Source organism: Muntiacus reevesi, chromosome 1 (assembly GCF_963930625.1).
Source record: "Muntiacus reevesi chromosome 1, mMunRee1.1, whole genome shotgun sequence".
In the NCBI taxonomy this organism is placed as follows: Eukaryota; Metazoa; Chordata; class Mammalia; order Artiodactyla; family Cervidae; genus Muntiacus; species Muntiacus reevesi.
Window position 1 is genome coordinate 55378276 of NC_089249.1, and position 20955 is coordinate 55399230.

Consider the following 20955-nt stretch of genomic DNA (forward strand, 5'->3'; position numbering starts at 1 on the left):
AAGGAAAAGAATCCCGAACAGCTTGAGTCATCCCTGTGTCCCTATGTGGGCTGGACAATTTGCTATGTGAGGGTTTTTCAAATGAGACAAGTTCTCACAGTTCTGTACTTACAGGAAAATAAATACAAACTTTAAGATTCCAGCAGAGAAGATGGTAGGAGGGGCACAGGGCTATTTCCCTTCTGCCAAAACTTTTCTCAGAATGCAACAACTGTCCATATTCCAGCCCCGCAGAGATACAGTGCTGATGGTCATGTGCTGGTAGTAACATAAACAATCACAGTTCAACTGATCTGTTAACTTTTCACAGCAACTCCACAGTCACTTATTTCATCTGCACTTTGGGATAAAAGGAGCTAAACAAAAAGTTTTTAAAACAGAAATCCAAAAAATTAATCTTAAAAAAAAGAAGAGAAAAGAAACCAGTAAGCAACATCATCTTTGCCTACCGCCAGGATTTTGCATTCACCCAGAAGAGTAACAGCACAGCATGAGACTCACTGGGAAAACTGCATTTAAAACAGGTGTCACAATTTCTAAACTCTGAACCCAGCTTCTGATCCACTAAGTTTGGGGCACTTTAGAAAATTTCAAAGAAAGGGAGCTAGAGTAAACTTGGAAAAGGTCTCTCTGCACAAGTGAACATGATTTTCAAGTTGATGACACCAAGGGAATGAGGGGTAATGATCTTAATTCCCAATAAAATAAAAGCTCTTCCGCTTTTAATCATAACTCTCTAGCTAATTAGCACAAATTTCATATGGTCTACATTCTTTATTAATCCACTCTAAAGCGACTTAATAACTGCAGGATAGTAAATACAGTTTACTCATAAAGCTGTCCCACCCACCACCAGCTCCCCAAAGGCCTTTAATATTCATTATCAAGAGGAAGTAGACAAGCTCTTATCCTACTTGACTTTCCTCCTGGAACTGTCACGGTTTCCATACTCTTCCTAAAACTTCCTATTTCCCTGACTGTCTTTAAAAATCCTCTCTCTCGAACTTTTCCTCCCAGATTTCTAACTGGCTCCTCTCTCTCTACCCCTCTCAGGGGCACCCCTTCCTTTCCTCTTGTACACATTCTCCCGGGGCAATCTCAGCCTTGCTTAAGGTTTACCACCACCTACATACTGATCTGTATCTTGCTTTGTCTTTACTTGTAAGCTACCAACCATGCATTGCTACCTGGCTTGGCTGTCCTAAACTCAATATGCACAGAAGCAAACTTGCAATACCACTGCTCCACACCAACTCCTCAAGATACGCTGCCTCCATGTGCCATAACAGGGAACAGTGCTCAGGCGCTAAACTATCCACTTAGACCCTCTCCCTCCAGCCCCAAACATTCAAGTTTAACTAATTATCTTATAACTTATGCCTCAAATCCATCTTTTTATCTTATAACTTATTCCATCTTTTTTGTTCCATCTCTACAACCAGTGCTTTATTTTAGGCCCCTAATAGTTCTTGCCTGGAGCACAGTAACAGCTTTTTAAAAACATTTCAGAATAGTGCGAACAAACACAAAGCAAGAAAGGCATAATAAGCAGCTCATGTACCTCATCACTTAGCTTCAAAATGTGTCAACACTTGCCTTCTCCCCCTAGCACCCAGCCAATTCTGGACAAGAGAAGCCCACGGACAGAAGAGCCTGACTGGCTATACAGTCCACGGGGATGCAAATAGTCAGACACAACTGAAGCGACTTAGCGCAGCACACACACTCCAGAGCAAATTCTAGGCATCATCTAATTTCAACTTTATTCTATACCTTGAGGAGAAGAACTATTTCCTTAAATAATTACACTACCATTACCACCACACCTAAATATTAAAAAATTGTTCCATATTATCCAACTAGCCAGTAGATGTTCAAAGGTTCCTTCCTATCTCATAAATTCTTTAGAAATGATTTATTCAAATCAGAGTCCAACAGGACAACATACTGCATTTCATTAATGTCTCTTAAATCTCTTTTTTTTGCCACACCACCCAGCCTGTGGGATTTTAGTTCCTTGACAGGAGATCAAACTTGGGCCCCAGGCATTCTGAGTCCTAACCACTAGACTGCCAGGGAATTCCCTCTTAAAGCTCTTTTAAACTACAAATTCCTACTTCCTCTTTTTCTGTACTTTATTTGTCAAAAATAACCAGATAGCTTCCCCAAGTTTGGGCTTTGCTAACTGTACCCCAAAGATGTCATTTAACATGCTGCTCTATCCCTTTATAGCCAGTAAGTTAGGAATTAGATATAATAATTGTATCCAATTATTGATACAATACATATTGTATCAATATTGTAAAGATACAATAAATGACCCAATTCAGGTTCAAGTTTCTCATCAGACTATTTCACAGGTGGCAGTGTGCACTTCAGCAACAGCTTCTTAACTGTGCTCCTTCCCCCCAGCCTTGCCTCAATTAGAAAACATCCTTGCTACCAACTGACTCTTATTCATCCTTCAAAACTCAAGTTTAACTGCTGCCTTCTCCAGAAAGTATCTGGGATCACACGCTCCACAGATGTGCTAAATACCTCTCACTGATGCTCCCTAAGAACCTGTGCCCCACTCTATCACTGCTTCTTGCCATGTAGTTTAATGTCTCTGTGTGAACAGAGCTCACGCAGCGCCTAACGTGTGACAGCATTCATAAATGTATGCCAAATGCAATGACAAGCCCTATTTATCTCAACAAATTCTAACAGCATGTGAGAAGTTCGTAACAAAAGAATCCCTACCCACCCAGAAAAGGCAGGTGGTCTGCTCCAATTTTCATTAGAACACATGCTCAAGTGCCATTAATTAGCAAGTTTACATGAGGAAGACTAAAATTATCCACAGTACTGAGGTATAGGGTTAACATAAATAAAGTGAAAGAAAGAAAGTGAAGTCGCTCAGTCATGTCTGACTCTGCGACCCCATGGACTGTAGCCTACCAGGCTCCTCCGTCCATGAAATCTTCCAGGCAAGAGTACTGGAGTGGGCTGCCATTTCCTTCTCCAAGGGATCCTCCCGACCCAGGGATCAAACCCGGGTCTCCTGCATTGCAGGCAGACACTTTACCATCTGAGCCACCAGGGAAGCCCTAACATAAATAACGACATCCACAATAAAAACCTCAGGAATGTTAACCGCTAATAACAATGAAAATGCTCAAACTGTAGGCCAAGAGTAGGAGAAGCCAGAGAAACAGAGAACCTGGCTCACCCAACAAACTAAGCAATCCTTTAAGCATTGAAAGCAATCAGATTCACTAACAACTGACAGCGGTTTCTATGATGGAATGGAGTATACACAGGTATACACAAAATTAAGAATGCCTTTCTGTGATCTCTGTGGGATTTCAGAACACAGAAATGTAATCTTGCACCCATGTCCATTTCTCCCATCTTAGTACCAACCAGGCCCAACCCTGCTCAGCTATGAAGATCAGACAAGATCCCATGTCCATTTCTGATTTGGGTTCTCACAAGTATTTGCAGGAGTTTACTGAGGTTCAGCTCTATAAAGATCGTCATCACACTCAATTTTTACAGGCTCCAACCAGTTAGGTCTCTCCCCCATACACCTGGTGTGGGGCAAAGTGAAAACACCCAAAAGATAACAAACCACCCAACACCCAGACAAGTTGTGACAGGTCCAGGGCAGCTTCCATTTCCTGTGAACACAAGGGACTAGTGATGAAAAACCCAGCCGAGACCCGTCAACCTGGGAAGCGCACACACCACCACAGGTATGCTATTCCTCAGCCTCGGAACAGACAAAGGCTATTCCTCCAGCTAATTTTTCAAAGGACAGTCAATGTTAAGGAATATGACAGCCATAAATATAAACAGCCAGCTTATTCATAGGGCATGTCGGAAATATCATCATTATGTATGGTGTCCACACCAGTGAAGGCACACAGACAAGGATGAACCGCGTGCCACTGTCTCTGCCTTTGAGGAACTCACAATGAAGGCAGAAAATCTCTAACGAACAAACAGAAGAAGGAACCAAGAGCTAAATAATAAGAGTACAAACAAAAAGCTACACAAACATAAAAGCAGCAGCAATTGGTTCTGGTTACCAGAGATCTGGATTGCTCCTTAAGGGAAAGATGATGTGAGCTGGCTCTTAAAAGTCACCAGAGTTTATCAGCTTCTTTTCCAGTTCCCAACTCGACATACTTGTATACCCATGAATCATAAAATAATACAGTGATAAAAACCAGTTTTGACCAAATCCAGCCCCTTATCCAGAGAACTAAGAGTGAGAGACATTCTAAGAAACTCTTCTTTCAATTCCTGACAAGTGGTTCCCAGTCTGTCACTTGAGTACTTGTGGGAGAACCTTAAAAATGACATTTCAGTGAGAAAGGGTCCATTTAGTGACAAGATGGAATGGCCAAAAATGATGAAAAACATTTGGGGAAAGATTACTTTCCGATAATTATCAAAGAAATACAAACTGAAATGAAAACATTTCAACAATCACATCAACAAAGTCCTTTACAAATGAGACTATCAATGCTATTAAGTGAGCCAGACACTTAATATATGGGTGGGTCGTTTTGGAATGGAACAAGACAACGTATTTCTCAGAACTTCAACTGTTAACACGACCTAGAAAGGCCCCTTACTACCTACTTATTTCACATTAGTTTCTCTCTCTCCACCGACAGAATGATATTCTTTCACTTCTGTTGCAAGTTTTCCCCAGAACTCTTGTCCCCTTTCCCCACCCCTCATCTCCCCCAGTCTCAACACAGGCTATGCCCTTTTTCCTTAGATGGGCCAATCACACACTGCTCCTGCTTTGGTTATCTGTCTAAATGTCACTTCCTCAAAGAGGCCTTTCCTGACCACTCCCTCCCACTCCCCAAATTAGAACCATCACAATTGATTTGCTAGTCTATATGACATCTTGTGCTTTTTTTCCCCCCAAGCACTTCCCAAAATTTATAACTATGAATTGGCTTGTATAATTGTTTAATCTTTCACTAAACTCCATGACAATGAAAACCTCATCTGTATCTTGTTCCTTACTTGCTGTCCAATACTGAACATACAGGTGATGCTCACTAGTCACTAAATAAATTTTTTCAGTTTTAAAAACGGTCAAATTCTTTAAGCCAGGATTTTCACTTCTAAGGAAATAACTCAAAATGCAGAAATACTTTAAAAATGTTCATCCAAATATTAGTGTAAGTGCAAAAAAAGAATGATTCAAATGTCCAATCAGTGGGGCAATTAGCTAAATGATAGGACAGAATATAAGTTTTACACATAATGAAAGGCTGTTTATAAAAAAATATTTCAGTGACTGAAAACTCTTGAGTTACAATGCTAAATTAAAAAAAATGACAGTTGAGTCTATAGTACTAGTATGTTTTATTTTTAAAACATACATGTAGAAGAAGACTACAGGGAAATAAACCATGTGCTAAGAGGAATTTTCTCTGGGAGACGGGAGTTAATCTTGTGTGTGCTTGTTTGTTTTGAGGGAGATTCTACCTAGTATCTGTTTTCCAGGTGCCTAGCCTGGTGGGCTGCCATCTATGGGGTCACACAGAGTCGGACACGACTGAAGTGACTTAGCAGTAGCAGCGTAACATGTGATGAATACTCAAGAACGGGAAATTATCTCTTAGTACTGAGATGAAATAGGTTATGAAATTCTCTAAATCACATTACAAAGAGGACTGCTTAATGAACTAACATGCTTAAGATCTGGGCATTTTTCACATTGGCTAATTTAAAGAACCCTTAAAAACCAGGCTTCCTGAGGAACGTAAGTAACAAAACTCCTTTCTCCAAGAAAATAGTACAATTTGGATCAGAAACTGCCCACTCGAAACTTTTTACTTTCCCCAGCAGTTAATTAGTACCTCCTGTGCAACACTAAAGCATGAAAGGGCACAGTGTACCCTTGAAGGAAAAAAACATTATCTGCCCTTTCCTCCACAGGCTACACGTATGGAAAGCAAATGAGCATTTCCTAAGTTTTACACAAAGGAGAAAAATCTATGAAAGGGGAACAAACGTGTCCTTTACGAACGTGTCTTTTTCACTCCCATTCTACTCTGTTCATTTCTCTTTACATAATTCTCATTCCACCCAGCAAAGCCTATAACAGACACATGCAAACTTATATCTGTTATTTCTTCCAGAAAAATACTTGGGAACAGCAACAGCACTTAGAAAGTAAAAAAAAAAAAAATCAATGATACCACAGCAGCATTAAAACATACGAAAGTTTTAAAAATAAATCTAACAAAAGATGTGTAAAATCACCACACAGAAAATTGTAAAAACCTCATTAGGAGACTCAGAAAATCTAAATAAATGGAGAGGGAATTCCCTGGTGGTACAGTGGTTAAGATTGTGTGGCCACAGGATTGGAAAAGGTAAGCTTTCATTCCAATCTCAAAGAAGGGCAATGCCAAAGAATGTTCAAACTATGGCACAATTGCATTCATTTCATATGCTAGCAAGGTAATGCTTTCAAAACCCTTCAAGCTAGGTTTCATCAGTTCGTGATTCAAGAACTTCCAGATGCACAAGCTGGATTTGGAAAAAGCAGAGGAATCAGAGAAAAAATTGCCAACATCCACTGGATCATAGAAAAAGTAAGGGAATTCCAGAAAAACATCTATTTCTGCTTCACTGACTATGCTAAAACCTCTGACTATATGGATCACAACAACCTGTGGAAAATTATTAAAGAGATGGGAATACCAGATCACTTTATCTGTCTCCTGAAAAACCTGTATGCAGGTCAAGAAGTAACAGTTATAACCGAACAACGGACTGGTTCCAAACTGGGAAAGGAGTACATTAAGGCTGCATATTGTCACCCTGCTTATTTACATGCAGAGTATATCATGCGAAATGCCAGACTGGATGAATCATAAGCTGGAATCAAGATTGCCAGGAGAAATATCAACAACTTCCGATATGCAGATGATACCACTCTGTTGGCAGAAAGTGAAGAGGAACTAAAGAGCCTCTTGATGAGGGTGAAAGATGAGAGTGAAAAAGCTGGTTTAAAATTCAACACTCAAGAAACTAAGATCATGGTATCCAGTCCCATCACTTAATGGCAAATAGGAGGGGAAAAGTGGAAACAGTGACAGATTTTATTTTCTTGGGCTCCAAAATCACTGCAGTGACTGCAGCCATGAAATTAAAAGATGCCTGCTCCTTGCAAGAAAAGCTATGACAAACCTAGACAGCATATGAAAAAGCAGAGACATCACTTTACCAACAAAGGTTCATATAGTCACGGCTATGGTTTTTCCAATAGTCATGTATGGATGTGAGAGCTGGAGCATAAAGAAAGCTGAGCGCTGAAGAACTGATGCTTTCAAACTTTGGTGCTGGAGAAGACTCTGGAGAGTCCCTTTGACAGCAAAGAGATCAAATCAGTCCATCCTAAAGGAAATCAACCCTGAATATTCATTGGAAGGATTGATGCTGAAGCTCCAATATTTTGGCCACCTGATGTGAAGAGCCAACTCACTGGAAAAGACCCTGAGGCTGGAAAAGACTGAGGGCAGGAGAAGAAGAGGGAAACAGAGGATGAGATGGTTGGATGGCATCACTGACTCAACAGACATGAGTTTGAGCAAACTCCGGGAGACGGTAAAGGACAGGGAAGCCTGGTGCACTGCAGTCCCTGGCGTTGCAAAGAGTTGGACCAACTTAGCAACTAAACAACAACACTGAACGAAAGAAGATATAATCATGCCATTCACATAAACTTCCACTAAACTATACTGTTTAGAAAAATATTTATAGTGGGTAAAACAAATTATTTTCAAGGAGTCAGAATGGTGGTTCCTCCTAGGAAGAAGAGATGGTGTTGTAATCAGAGAAGAGTATATGGGAGGCTTCTGTGGGACTCACAATGACCTACTATTGAACTGAGTAGTGGTTACACAGCTCTTTGTTTTATGGCTATTCTGTAAACTATCGTGATTTATGTACTTTTCTGTGTATATGTTATCCCCTCCTCCAAAAAAAAAAAAAAAAAAAGAAAGGAAAAAGACTTGAATGGTAAAATACATGCACAGTCACTTCGGTTGTGTCTGACTGTGTGTGACCCTATGAACTGCAGCCAGCCAGGCTCCTCTATTTATGGGATTCTCCAGGCAAGAATACTAGAGTGGACTGTCATGCCCTCCTCCAGGGGATCTTTCTGACCCAGGGATTGAACCTGTCTTTCTGCGTCTCCTGCATTGACAGGCGGGTTTTTACCAGTAGCGCCACTGGTAAAATACATATCACCAATCTAATTATAAGGGGAGTGATCAGTATAAGAGGCTTTTTCAGCTATGCAAATCTAACTTCAAATGTTCTGTCCTGTTGTTCTCTAAGTATATTCATAACTGTTGGATCACAAACAATCTGTGATTCAGAAATAAAGGTTCCTACAGGTATAGATAAAAATAATTTCTTGTGGGTGATATTTCAATTTTTTATTTCACTCAATCCTTGGTGGGTTGGAGAAAGTATTTTCTCAATAATGAGAATGCAAAATACAAAAGTTCAAGTCATATGACGTTCTCAGCAGCTTTAATAACCAAACATGGATCTGTTACCTATCGCATAAGTTCAGGAGAGCATCCGAGGGGATGCTAGGGGCACCAAGCAGGAACAGGGAAAGGTTAATCTTAATATTGTCAAAACTGTGCCTGGTATTCAACCTCTGTCTGTGGCCCCCAAAATTATCCCCCATAAACAGACTAGCCTATTATTTAGTATGTGGTGCTGGCAGTTGGTGGTTTAGTCACTAAGTCGTTTCCGACTCTTGTGACCCCATGGACTGTAGCCCACCAGGCTCCTCTGTCCATGGGATTTCCCAGGCAAGAATACTGGAGTGGGTTGCCATTTTCTTCTCCAGGGGATCTTCCCAACCCAGAGATCGAACCCGGCCTCCTGCATTGCAGGCAGATTCTTTACCAACTGAGCTATGAGGAAAGTCCAAAATATAGAGGATAGTAGTGGTGGTGATTTAGTCTGTAGCACCTAAAATGGGAAAGAAAAACAAAGAAATTTGGTATTGGTTAGCTCTGATAAAACAGCTAATGGTTTGTTCATTAAAGTACAGGAGAGGGGACTTCCCTGGCGGTCCAGTGGTTAAAAATCTGCCTTGCAATGCAGGAGACAGGAGTTCAACCCTAGGTTGGAAAACTAAGATCCCAAGTGCTGCAGAGCAAGGAAGTCCAAGCCACAACTACAGAGTCCATGCGCTGCAACTACTAAGCCCGCGTGTTAAAACTAACACCTGATGCAGCCAAATGAACGAATTTAAATTAAACTTAAAAATAAAGGAGAAACTAGTAGCTGTGGTCCAAGTTATTCTTCTGTATACTTTTCAACATCTTCCTTAGGCACTTTATAAATATCTGCTGAACAATCATTTCCATACTGGTCACAGTAGTGAAAAGGAGTAGGATTGTAGGAAGGTACAAATGACTGTCCCGAAATAAAATTTTAAAAGTCAAGGCTAAAATAAAAGGTCAAGAATACAATCTCCAAAATACCAACTTTCTCTCAGAAACACTTATGAACTTGTCATCCATTAAATTATCTAACTTTTGTCTGTAATGCCTTCCCAGTAAATCATTTCATATAACTACTATTTATTGTGTCTTAAATCCATAACACCCAAACTTCAAGAGGCACACCTCTTAGGGTATAAGCAAGTCCCCAACACATAAATGGATTATATTTCAAAACTTCATTTGTTATTTGATCATTTGGAATATGGAATGTACTTTCCCACAATGGCCATGAAATATGAAATATAGCAAATATGGCAAAATTCCCAGGGTTGCCCACAAAGCCTATAAGGTTAACTAAAATGTAATATACTTGCAATGAGAAAAGGGGGCAAATCGTATTTCAGCTCCCATTCTAGAGGCTCTTGAAAACAGGTTTTATACAGTCTCCGCTAGTTTGAAAACTCATTCATACTTGAAAGACTGTTATCAGTATAAAGAAGGGGTGGATACGTAAGGAAGAGACAGCCAAACAGTACTGCGCCATTAAAGGAAGAAGCAAAGTAAAACTTAAATTTTCCATCATGACACATTCATTCAATGTGTGCCAGAACTCCTGTAGCTGAAGCCAAACAGGACGATGTTAGATCATTAGAGAGTTTTTTCCAGGCTTCTCCAAGCCCAGGCTGGAGAGAATCTACAGGTATGTCAAACTTATCTTTTAGAAGACTACAGAGGACTAAAATACACCTTGAATCACTCTTCCAACTTTTTCCAGTTAAGTCAGTAAAGGTCGGGCTAACCAAAGGCACCTCCACTCAACAGAATTCCAATTTCCCCTGTTAAGGAAACTGAAATATCAGGACTTTGACTGCCTACTCCATAAGAATCCTTGCTCAACCAGTGAGTTTCCATGTAAGATAGGCTTCTAAAAGAAAGATCTGAGAAGCAAAACTTCACTCCACCTTTTCAACATAGAATACATCATCCATGAAAAAGTACCTCCTCTAAACCCCAGAAATTATTTTGCTCTAGAACATCACACTTCCCAATTTCATAATCCCCTCAGGGATTTTCCATTTCTGCTCTTACCTTTACCTCCCCACCAATAACCATGCAAAACAGACCTAGTGAAAAATATAGTAATTTTCCCCTTTTGACAGAAAGAAGCACCACTAAGATGAACAAATAGAAGACCCAATTATAGCCAAGAAAGCAGTACAACTAGACACTAACAACACCGCTCCGGTCGAGATATTCACCTGCTGGCTCCTAGATGGAATAAAAAAGAAACTAGTAAGATCTTTCACCACGGACACAGCTCTTCTGCAAATTTCTAGTTTTCTTAACTTGATTAATAACTCCTATTTTCCCCCTATAATAACAGAATCTGATTTTGATAGTCATTTTAATGATTTCTGCCAAGCACTTAGTATTCCTGGCCATTGCTATACATTCCATAAGGTATTTTTCTGTAGTCAAACTTCTTATAGATTATTTCTTTATTAAGCCTGTCCCCTCTTCTTTAGCATTATTCTAATACCAGTATTTCACCACTGTTTCCTTTCTAATGTTGAATACAATTTCAATTTGGGGGTTTATTTTCTCCTGCCAAAATTACAATTATGCTGTACAAACCACTGTGTTTGTCTGTCAATTGTAAGTATCCATATTCTCCTATAAGCAAGATCACGATGAATGAATATGGCGCTCCTGGCAGTTGGGAGACCATTCTAGCAACTGAAGAGGCTGGCTCAGACACAGCTCAAACTGAGACAGATGACCTAGATCAGAAGTTTTCAACTTGTGCCCTTTCAAGAGCAGCCTGAGGGGCAGGGTGCCAAGCAAGCAGGGCTCTGGCTCCTTCATACAGGTTTCTGCCAACCCAAGCAGCTGTTGTACACACTGGACTTATATATGTAATTTCAAACTTACAGAGATCTTCAACTTAAAAAAAGTAGTTAAGACTTCTGGTCTAAATGTTTTATCACTAATTAAGACAATAAAAGAATGACTCCACAAAATACTTCACTGTAAAGAAATGGACTCAGTCTTTCTTTCAAATAGTCTAAACCATAAATTAAACAAGTTTTTTTTTGTCCAGCAAGAGTCAATAATCACTTTATTAACTAGCTCAGATCTAATAAATCAGTGTTTCAGTGAGTTAATAGTTTTAGTTTCATTCATTTGCTCACACATTCCACAAACATTTATCAAACACAATACTCTAAGACCTTAATACTCACATCAACAGCACTAGCATCGCCAAAGGATGCTGGTTAGAAATGCAGAATCTCTATGGATAAACAACAGGGTCCTACTATAGGATAGGAAACTATATTCAATATGCTGTGATAAACCATGATGAAAAAGAATATGTTAAATAAATTTATATCTGAATTACTTTGCTATACAGTAGAAATTAACACAACATTGTATATTGACTATATCTCAATTAAAAAAAAATTTTTTTAATGCAGAATCTCGGGCCTCACCCGGATCTACAGAATCAGAATCTTCATTTAACAAGGACCCTTCTTGATTCCCTAATAGCTCAGTTGGTAAAGAATCCACCTGCAATGCAGGAGAGCCCAATTTGATTCCTGGGTTGGGAAGATTCGCTAGAGAAGGAACAGGCTATCCACTCCAGTATTCTTGGGCTTCCCTGGTGGCTCAGCTGGCAATGCAGGAGACCTGGGTTCAATTTCTGGGTTGGGAAGATACCCTGGAGAAGAGAAAGGCCACCCACCCCAGTATTCAGGCCTGGAGAATTCCATGGACTGTATAGTTCATGGGGTCATAAAGAGTCGGACACAACTGAACGACTTTCACTTCTTGATTCATGAGTACATTACATTAGAGTTTTTGGCTAGGCACTAAAGATACCACTCATCTCACTTGCAACTGCACTCATCTCACATACTAGTCAAGTAATGTTCAAAATTCTCCAAGCCAGGCTTCAACAGTACATGAACCATGAACTTCCAGATCTTCAAGCTGGTTTTAGAAAAAGCAAAGAAACCAGAGATGAAGCTGCCAACATCTGTTGGATCATCGAAAAAACAAGAGTTCCAGAAAAACATCTATTTCTGCTTTATTGACCATGCCAAAGCCTTTGACTGTGTGGATCACAACAAACTGTGGAAAATTCTGAAAGAGATGGAAATACCAGACCACCTGACCTGCCTCCTGAGAAATCTGTATGCAGGTCAGGAAGCAACAGTTAGAACTGGACATGGAACAACAGACTGGTTCCAAATAGGGAAAGGAGTACGTCAAGGCTGTATATTGTCACCCTGATTATTTAACTTCTATGTGAAAGTTGTGTTTCCAAGTGAAAAAGTTGGCTGAAAGTTCAACATTTAGAAAACTAAGATGATGGCATCCAGTCCCATCACTTCATGGCAATTAGATAGGGAAACAGTAGAAACAGTGACAGCTTGGGGGGGGGGGGGGGCGCGGGGGTGGGGGCTCCAAAATCCCTGCAGATGGTGAATGCAGCCATGAAATTAAAAGACGCTTACTCCTTGGAAGGAAAGTTATGACCAATCTAGACAGCATATTAAAAAGTAGAGACATTACTTTGCCAACAAAGGTCCATCTAGTCAAGGCTATGGTTTTGCCAGTAGTCATGTATGGATGTGAGAGTTGGACTATAGAGAAAGCTGAGCGCAGAACAATTGATGCTTTTGAGCTGTGGTGTTGGAGAAGACTCTTGAGAGTCCCTTGGATTGCAGAAAGATCCAACCAGTCCACCCTAAAGGAAATCAGTCCTGAATATTCATTGGAAGGACTGATGCTGAAGCTGAAACTCCAATACTTTGGCCACCTGACACAAAGGACTGACTCATTTGAAAAGACCCTGATGCTGGGAAAGATTGAAAGTGAGAGGAGAAGGGGACGACAGAGGATGAGATGGTTGGATGGCATCACTGACTCAGTGGACATGGGTTTGGTGAACTCCGGGAGTTGGTGATGGACAGGGAGGCCTGGCATGCTGCAGTCCATGGGGTTGCAGAGTCAGACACGACTAAGCAACTGAACTGAACTGAAAGATACCACAATAAATAAAACATAATCCTTCCTTTCACAAAGTTTCTCATCTAGTCAAATATGATAAAAAATAAGTAGGTAATTATGCACAGGGTTCTTCTGAAGAACACAAAGGGCAAGTCCCTAACCTGAGAGTCTGAGGAAGAAGTCCTGAAGGAAGCAGCACCTTCCCCTGGTTTCAGACTTGAAAGAAACAAGAGTCAGAAGAAGAAGAAGGTCCTTACAGGAAAGAAAAAGAGGACATGAAGTAGAACTGAGCTGTGGAAGTATCTCTTACGGGAAAACCTAAATATTTTATTGTAAGCAGGAAGAGATGAGGGGCGGGGCAGAAGCTGGCTATGAAGGTCTTCCAGGATGAGAACAAGGGGAAGAATTGGGATCCGCTAAGGGATTTCATGAAGGAGAGCATCAACCTCATTTATGGCTTAGAAAGATCATCCCAGGGGCCACAGGGACAAGATCTAAAACAAGGAGACATTAGTTAGAAGGCCATTCTTGGAGTAATCCAAATGTGACATTATTAAGAGTTTGAACTAAGTGTCAGCCATAAAGACTGTAAGAAAAGAATGAATTCAGTAGAAATGACCATTGTGAAATTTACAAAAATCGGTGGCTGGGGGGAAAGAGAAGAAAGAAAGAAGATGGAATAAAAAATTACTTCTGGAGGACAATTTGGAAATGACTTTAAAATTAAAAACTTCATACCCAAACATGCTACTTTTGCAATCAGAAGGACAGAGTGTTCTTTATGTCCTTATCTTTTCATCCACTCCTGCAGTTTGTCCTACAGCTACTTGCACCAAGATTTATACACCAAGATGTTTACTGCAGTTTTATTTATAACATAAAAAAATAAAACCAAGGCAAGAGTTTCAAAGGAGACTGGATAAATGCTGTATACACACAATTCAAATATCAAGCAGAGAAAAACGTTTTCTAAGACAGCTGAATGATATAGTAAAATCTCATAAAATATTACATGAAACTAATTTATACAGAGTATACATGTATAAGAGTAAACAAATAAATGAACAAACAAAAAATGACAGAAAATAAACTAACTGCTCCCACTGGCTATCACTGAACTGCACAGTTAGGAAGGAATTTTTTTCTTTTTTCCTATACTTTATCTGATTATGAAACAAATGAAACTCTTTAAGTTTTCATTCAGAAGGAAAACAAAACAACTCCCTGTTCTGAACATCTGGGTAAATGGTGGTCCCAATTCCTACAGTGAAGAATTCAGGAGGAACAGCAGTAAGATGATGAGTTTTACTCTGAGCATATTGAGTCTGCACCACATCCAGTGAAGACACAAGGCAACCAAGTCTGAGTCTGGACTCAGCAGAGACGTGGCCTGGAGATAGAATATGGAGTCAATGGCATATAATGGTGGTTAAAGCCAGAGTTCTGGGGAAAACCATTCAAGGTAAAGATACCAAGTAAGAAGTAAGGAAACTCTAGAGCTGAACACCGGAGAGTGATAAAATTTAAGAGGTGAGTAGTCGTCAATGCTGCTCAGTCAGTAAGTCGCGTCTGACTCTGTGACCCCATGCACCACAGCACTCCAGGCTCTTCTGTCCTGCACTGCCTCCCAGGGCTCGCTCAAAGTCATGTCCATGGAATTGGTGATGCTGTCTACCCACCTACCACATCCAATTCACCTCGATTCATGGACCTAACATTCCAGGTTCCTATGCAATATTGCTCTTTACAGCATCGGACTTTTACTTTCACCACCAGACACATCCACAACTGAGCATCATTTCCACTTTGGCCCAGCCACATCTGGAGCTATTAGTAATTGCCCTCTGCTCTCCCCTAGTAGCATACTGGACACATTCCAACCTGAGGGGCTCATCTTCCAGTGTTATAAACTTTGTGCCTTTTCATATTGTCCATGGGGTTCTTGCGGCAAGAACACTGAAGTGGTTTGCCATTTCCTCCTCCAGTGGACCGTGTTTTGTCAGAACGCTTCACTATGACCTGTACATTTTGTGTGGCCTTGCATGGCACGGCTCATAGCTTCACTGAGTTACGCAAGCCACTTCACCACGACAAGGCTGTGATCCATGAAAGGAAGAGGTAAGCAGAGAAAGACAGTAGAAAGATCTGTGCAGAGGAGTGACTAGCAAGATCAAGTTTTAAAAACTAGTAAAGAGCAGTGTCACAGACATCACTGGAGGAAAAGTTTCAGGGGTGAGGGGCGGTGGCCAACCAAATGCTGCACTAAGGTCAAACAGAATAGAGTCCCTATCTGATCTACAACAAAAAGAACACTAATGATTTTGGCAATGGCAGCTTCTGAAGAGAGGCAGTGACAGAGGCCAGAAGGTGGGAAAGTAGAGACAGTAACTGTAAACTCCTCTTTTAGGAGTTTGACTCTAAAGGGAAGGGAATTACTGTTATTCAAAATGGCCGGGGGTGGGGGTGAGGGCAGGAATCGGCTGATTTATATGACAAAGAACTGAGAGAGAAAGGCTGAAGAAACACCAACACCTCTGCCTCAACAGCAACCGCTGCCTTCTACTCCACTGAGACCATCACAGCTGTTGGCACTAATCTCCCCACTTCCTGCCCAAGACGAGAGCTTTGTTGTCTGCTGTCTGTCATCACCTTCGCCGCCATTGCTCCTGTCCCAGAGGAATGCCAGTCCCCACTCACGTCAAGGCAGAGCCAGTATCTTTGGATCCCATCCTTTCGCATCTCCCAAGAACTTTGTTCCATCGGTCATCCTTTCTCTTTTTCTGTCTCCAGCTTTTCCTTCTGGACCAACTCTTTCCCCTTAGCATATAAATAAGCTGAACTTTCTGCCATCTTGGGGGAATAAGTAGAAATTAGAAATGGGAAAAGAACACAAACAACTGCTTGAGTGTCCACGATTTCCCAAAATAAAAAATGCTGAGTTTCCACTACATTTCCCACTATGGATATAAAACAGAGTTCTTGCCACAAACAAGTAAACCATTCACCTATTTATTCAACAAATATTTATTGGGTGCCCACTGTGAACCAAGAGTAGAATATACACCATGAACAAAAAAGTTTCTAGCCTCATGAAATGTAAATACTATCAAAGACGGGGAATACAGATAATAAAGATATATACACACACATACAAATCCACACATACAAGTCATAGTAAGTGCTTAGAGAAAAGCAAAGCAAGACAGAGAGTCACAGAAGGTGCTATCTTAGATAAGATAGGTGGGAAAGGCCTCCCAAAGAAATGACATTTGTGCAGGAACTTCAGTAACGGGACAAGTGTCAAGGCCCTGGGGTGGAAGCATACTTGACCCATTCAAGAAATAGCAGGAAAGTAAGCATGGCTGGAACAGTGAGCTGGGGAATGGAGGTGAGAGATCAGGTCAGAGGTGATACCAGGACCACCTCATAAGAACTATGATTTCATCATAAGTCTCAGGGCAAGACACTGAAGGGTTCTGAGAGGAGTGTAACAATGTCTGATTTCAGACTCGGTTGAAGGTCTATTGAGTGGAGAATGCCAATTACCAACAGGGAGATGAAGAAGTACGATGACAAAGGGCAACGGGGCAAACACAAAGAGGGACACCTACCACTGGGTATGGGTGAGGGCAGGCTTCTCAAACGGAGCCATGTCCGAACAGAATCCTGAAGGACCAGTAAGAGTTAGCAAGAAAGCAGCAGAGGGTAGAGGGGGTGGAAGTGGAGGCCATGGATGTAGAAAAGTCAGAGGAGTTTCAAAAAGGTTTGGTATTTGGTACAACTATCAAACAGTCAAAACGTATTTTATACAAATATACCACTTAAAATGTCTGCCCAAGAAAAAGACATTAGGGAACAAACCTAATGAAATATTTACACGACATTTGTGAAAAAAAAAATTATAAAATCAGTGGGTTTCTATTAAAGAAGGCTTATTTAATCAGAGAAATAAAGCTAACTAAATGGACAGGAAGACCCAACATTTACAATGTATATTTTCCCCCCTCAAAATCAAAATCCCAACAAGTGCACCCAAAGACATGTACAAGAACTCCACAGCAGCATGATTCGTAACAGCCTCAAACTAAAACAAACCAAACATCCATCAAAAGTAAAAATGGACAAATTACAATCATGAAATGGTTTATACAGCAATGAAAATAAACTATAGCCACACACAATTCAACAAAAATAAATTTCAAAAACATCAAAGAAGCCACCAAAGGAACACCGATTCACGTCAAGTTTGCGTGTGTGCCGTTGCTCAGTTGTGTCCAACTCTTTGTGACCCCATGGACGCAGCCATCAGGCTTCTCTGTTCACGGGATTGTCCAGCCAGAATACTGGAGCAGATATCCATCCTCTTCTCCAGGGGATCGCCCCGACCCAGGGATCGAACCCAGGTCTCCTACACTGCAGGTGGATTCTTTAGCGTCTGAGCCACCAGGGAAGCCCCAAGTTTAGAAACAAACAATGCTAACCTATTAGCTAACCTATTACGTTCAAAGTCAGGACGGTACTCTTCCCTGGGCAGGAAGAGAGAATACTGACTGGGAAGAAGCACAAGGGGTGGTTCTGCGGTGCTGGAAATGTTTTATTTCTTCCTTAAGTAGTAATTATGCACAAGTATATTCACGTTATGATAACTCAACAACTACAATGCTTACAATTTGTGTTACTCTGTATCAATGTTATATTTTGATAAAATGGAAATGTCTGCAATTTACTTTGAAATGCATCCAAAAAATAAGGTGGATTGATGCACAGAGGGATAGATCTATTATAAAGAAAATATTATAAAATGTTAATGGCAGAATCTGAGTGATGGATATAAAGGAGTGCATTGCAAAGCTCTCTACTTCATCATATGTTTGAAATTTTTCATTTGGAGGAAAAAATCCCAATGAGTTTTCTTATAGAACTTCACAAGCTGATTCTAAAATTATGGAAAATTAAAAGGACAAAATTAGCCAAAACAATTTGTCTCCCCAATTAATGTAAGTATTGCATAAATGTGTGTATGGGCTTTAAAAATGAGAAATATTACTACATAAGGAGAAGCAAAGAAGTAGAAAAAAAAAATAGAACATAATTATGGTAATCCAGGCAGGAAATGCTGGGCTTACAATGATCATCTAAACTTATTATTTCCCCATTTTATAAAAAATAGTAAGATTATAAGAAACTTCCAGGAGACATAAAATAAAGCATCTATGACATTATAAACATGAAGATCTTCATTCAAATCATGCAATTCAATAATTCCATATCTACTCACCATTCTTCCGCTCACTAAGTGGAGGCAAATTGGGATTTCTGGCAGGGTGGAGGCCGAGGGTCAGCTCGGGCTGCAAGGAGAGCTCCTGCAGTTCATTGGCAACAGCCTCGCTCTGGGGGCTGGGAGCCGCGGACAGGGACACCAGAACCGGTTCATCATCATTCTCGCCGGCCCCTCCTCCGTCCAGCCCATTCACAGCAATGACGGAAGGGGGCAGGCACACTACACTGGAGAAATCCACCTTGGCTTTCGTGATGGCAACCTGGAAATGGAAAAGGAAACGAAAAGTTCAGATGTGGAAAAGAGACTATTCCACTGAGTACAGAATGCTAAATACTAATTATCACATTACTGGTGCGCTACCACTATTCTTAAAAAGTTTTTTGTAAAGTAAGTTAGCATTATTATTAAATTAATATTTACTATGCTCACAGAGTGCATGAGATTTCAAGTCTGGCAATTGTCCTCAACTATATCACTCAGGAGGACAATGTACAATTGAAATAAAAGTAACGCACAAACATGTGGATATATGGCAAAAACCATCACAATATTCTAAAGTAATTATCCTCCAATTAAAATAAATTTTTAAATAAATAAAATACTATAGAAATAAAAAAAACCAATATATACACATGTCTCATAGGATAAAAGGAAACAGTAGCAAGGAGAAAGAGCTATGAGATCACGGTTACCTTCCAACTACTAAGGAAAAATATCTTGAGAAATAATACTTAATAATATTAAGGTATATTGCACCAACTTAATCTGGGGGAGAAAATTTCTTTAAGAAAAGAATTCCTTAACCACTAGATTCCACACAGAAATATGGAGATGTCTGTTTGATAATGGATAATTGCTCAATTTTTTAAAATTTTTATACAACTTTTAAAGGTTACTTTCCATCGAAATGCTGGCTATATTCCCCATTTTGTATGCTGCATCCTTGATCCTAGCTGACACCCAGCAGTCTGTCCCTCTCACTCCTCTTCCATCCATATTGCCTCTCCACCCCACCAGCCCCCAACTGGACACCACTGGCTTGTTCCCTGTATCTGTGCATCTGCTTCTTTTTTGTTATATTCACTAGTTGGTTGTATATTTTTAGATTCCACATGTAAGTGATATCACACAGTATTTGTCTTTCTCTCTATGACTTATTTTACTTAACAAAATGACCTCCAAGTCCATCCATGTTGCTGCAAATGGCAAAAATCTGTTCTTTTTCATGGCTGAATGGTGTTCCACTGTGTGTATGTGTACACATATATATACATATATATGTACGTGTGTGTGTGTATATATATATATATATACGTATATCACGTCTGCTTTATCCACTCATCTGTTGACAGGCATGTAGGTTGTTTCCATATACAGCCAAGTGTAAATAATGCTGTTATGAACACTGAGGTGTATATTATCTTTTCAAAGTAGTATTTCAAAGTAGTGTTTTTGGTTTTTAGCTCAAATATTTTAACCTACCTGAATACTTAATCATAGTACCCAGGAATGTGATACTAAAAAGCAAAACATATGCCAACATAAGAAAAAGATCTTTAAAAATGAAAAAAGAATACAAATAACATGAAAGTCTTTTCAAAAACATGAGAATTAATGGTTAAGGGAATTAAGACTATATTCACCTGCCAAATCCTGTGGAATTATGAAGATTTTTTTCAAAGCATTTAAAATGCAGAAAATATTTATTTAAAGTTAAGATATAAAAATACATACTCATATAAAAATATTACATGGGAAAAAAGACCATAAAGAGTTACTCAGTCATGTTCAACTCTTTGTGACTCCATGCACTGTAGCCCGCCAGGCTCCTCTGTCCACGGGATTTCCCAGGCAAGAATGCTGGAGTGGGTTGCCATTTCCTTCTCCAGGGGATCTTCCCAGCCCAGGGATCAAACCAGGGACTCCTGCATTGCAGGTAGATTCTTTACCAACTGAAGCCATGAGGAAGTTTACCAAAACACAAAATGGCTTTTGTTTGTTGGACTATGAAAATTTTTACTTTTAGTTTCCAAATTTTCTCTAAAATATGTATTGTTTTTATAATGAAGAGGCTATAATTCTTAATCTAAAAAGGGGGCCTAGGGGCTCCCTGCAGACTTTAGTGAGGACTTGCATCTAATGTGCTTCAGATGAAGAAATCAC

At 40.0% G+C, this 20955-nt stretch overlaps 1 protein-coding gene and 1 long non-coding RNA gene across 2 annotated transcripts in view; both read right to left on the bottom strand.

The window, feature by feature from the left end:
• The window catches only part of MRTFA (myocardin related transcription factor A), a 124115-nt gene extending 105261 nt beyond the window's left edge, over nt 1–18854 (bottom strand). Inside the window, exon 1 of the mRNA XM_065944442.1 lies at nt 18790–18854. The gene's annotated coding sequence lies outside the window, so the exon portion shown is untranslated. The remainder of the gene's footprint in view (nt 1–18789) is intronic.
• Nucleotides 18855–18979: 125 nt separating this feature from the next.
• LOC136174363 (uncharacterized) overlaps nt 18980–20955 on the bottom strand; it is a 75441-nt gene continuing 73465 nt past the window's right edge. Inside the window, exon 3 of the long non-coding RNA XR_010664397.1 lies at nt 18980–19051. This is a non-coding gene — a long non-coding RNA (uncharacterized lncRNA). The remainder of the gene's footprint in view (nt 19052–20955) is intronic.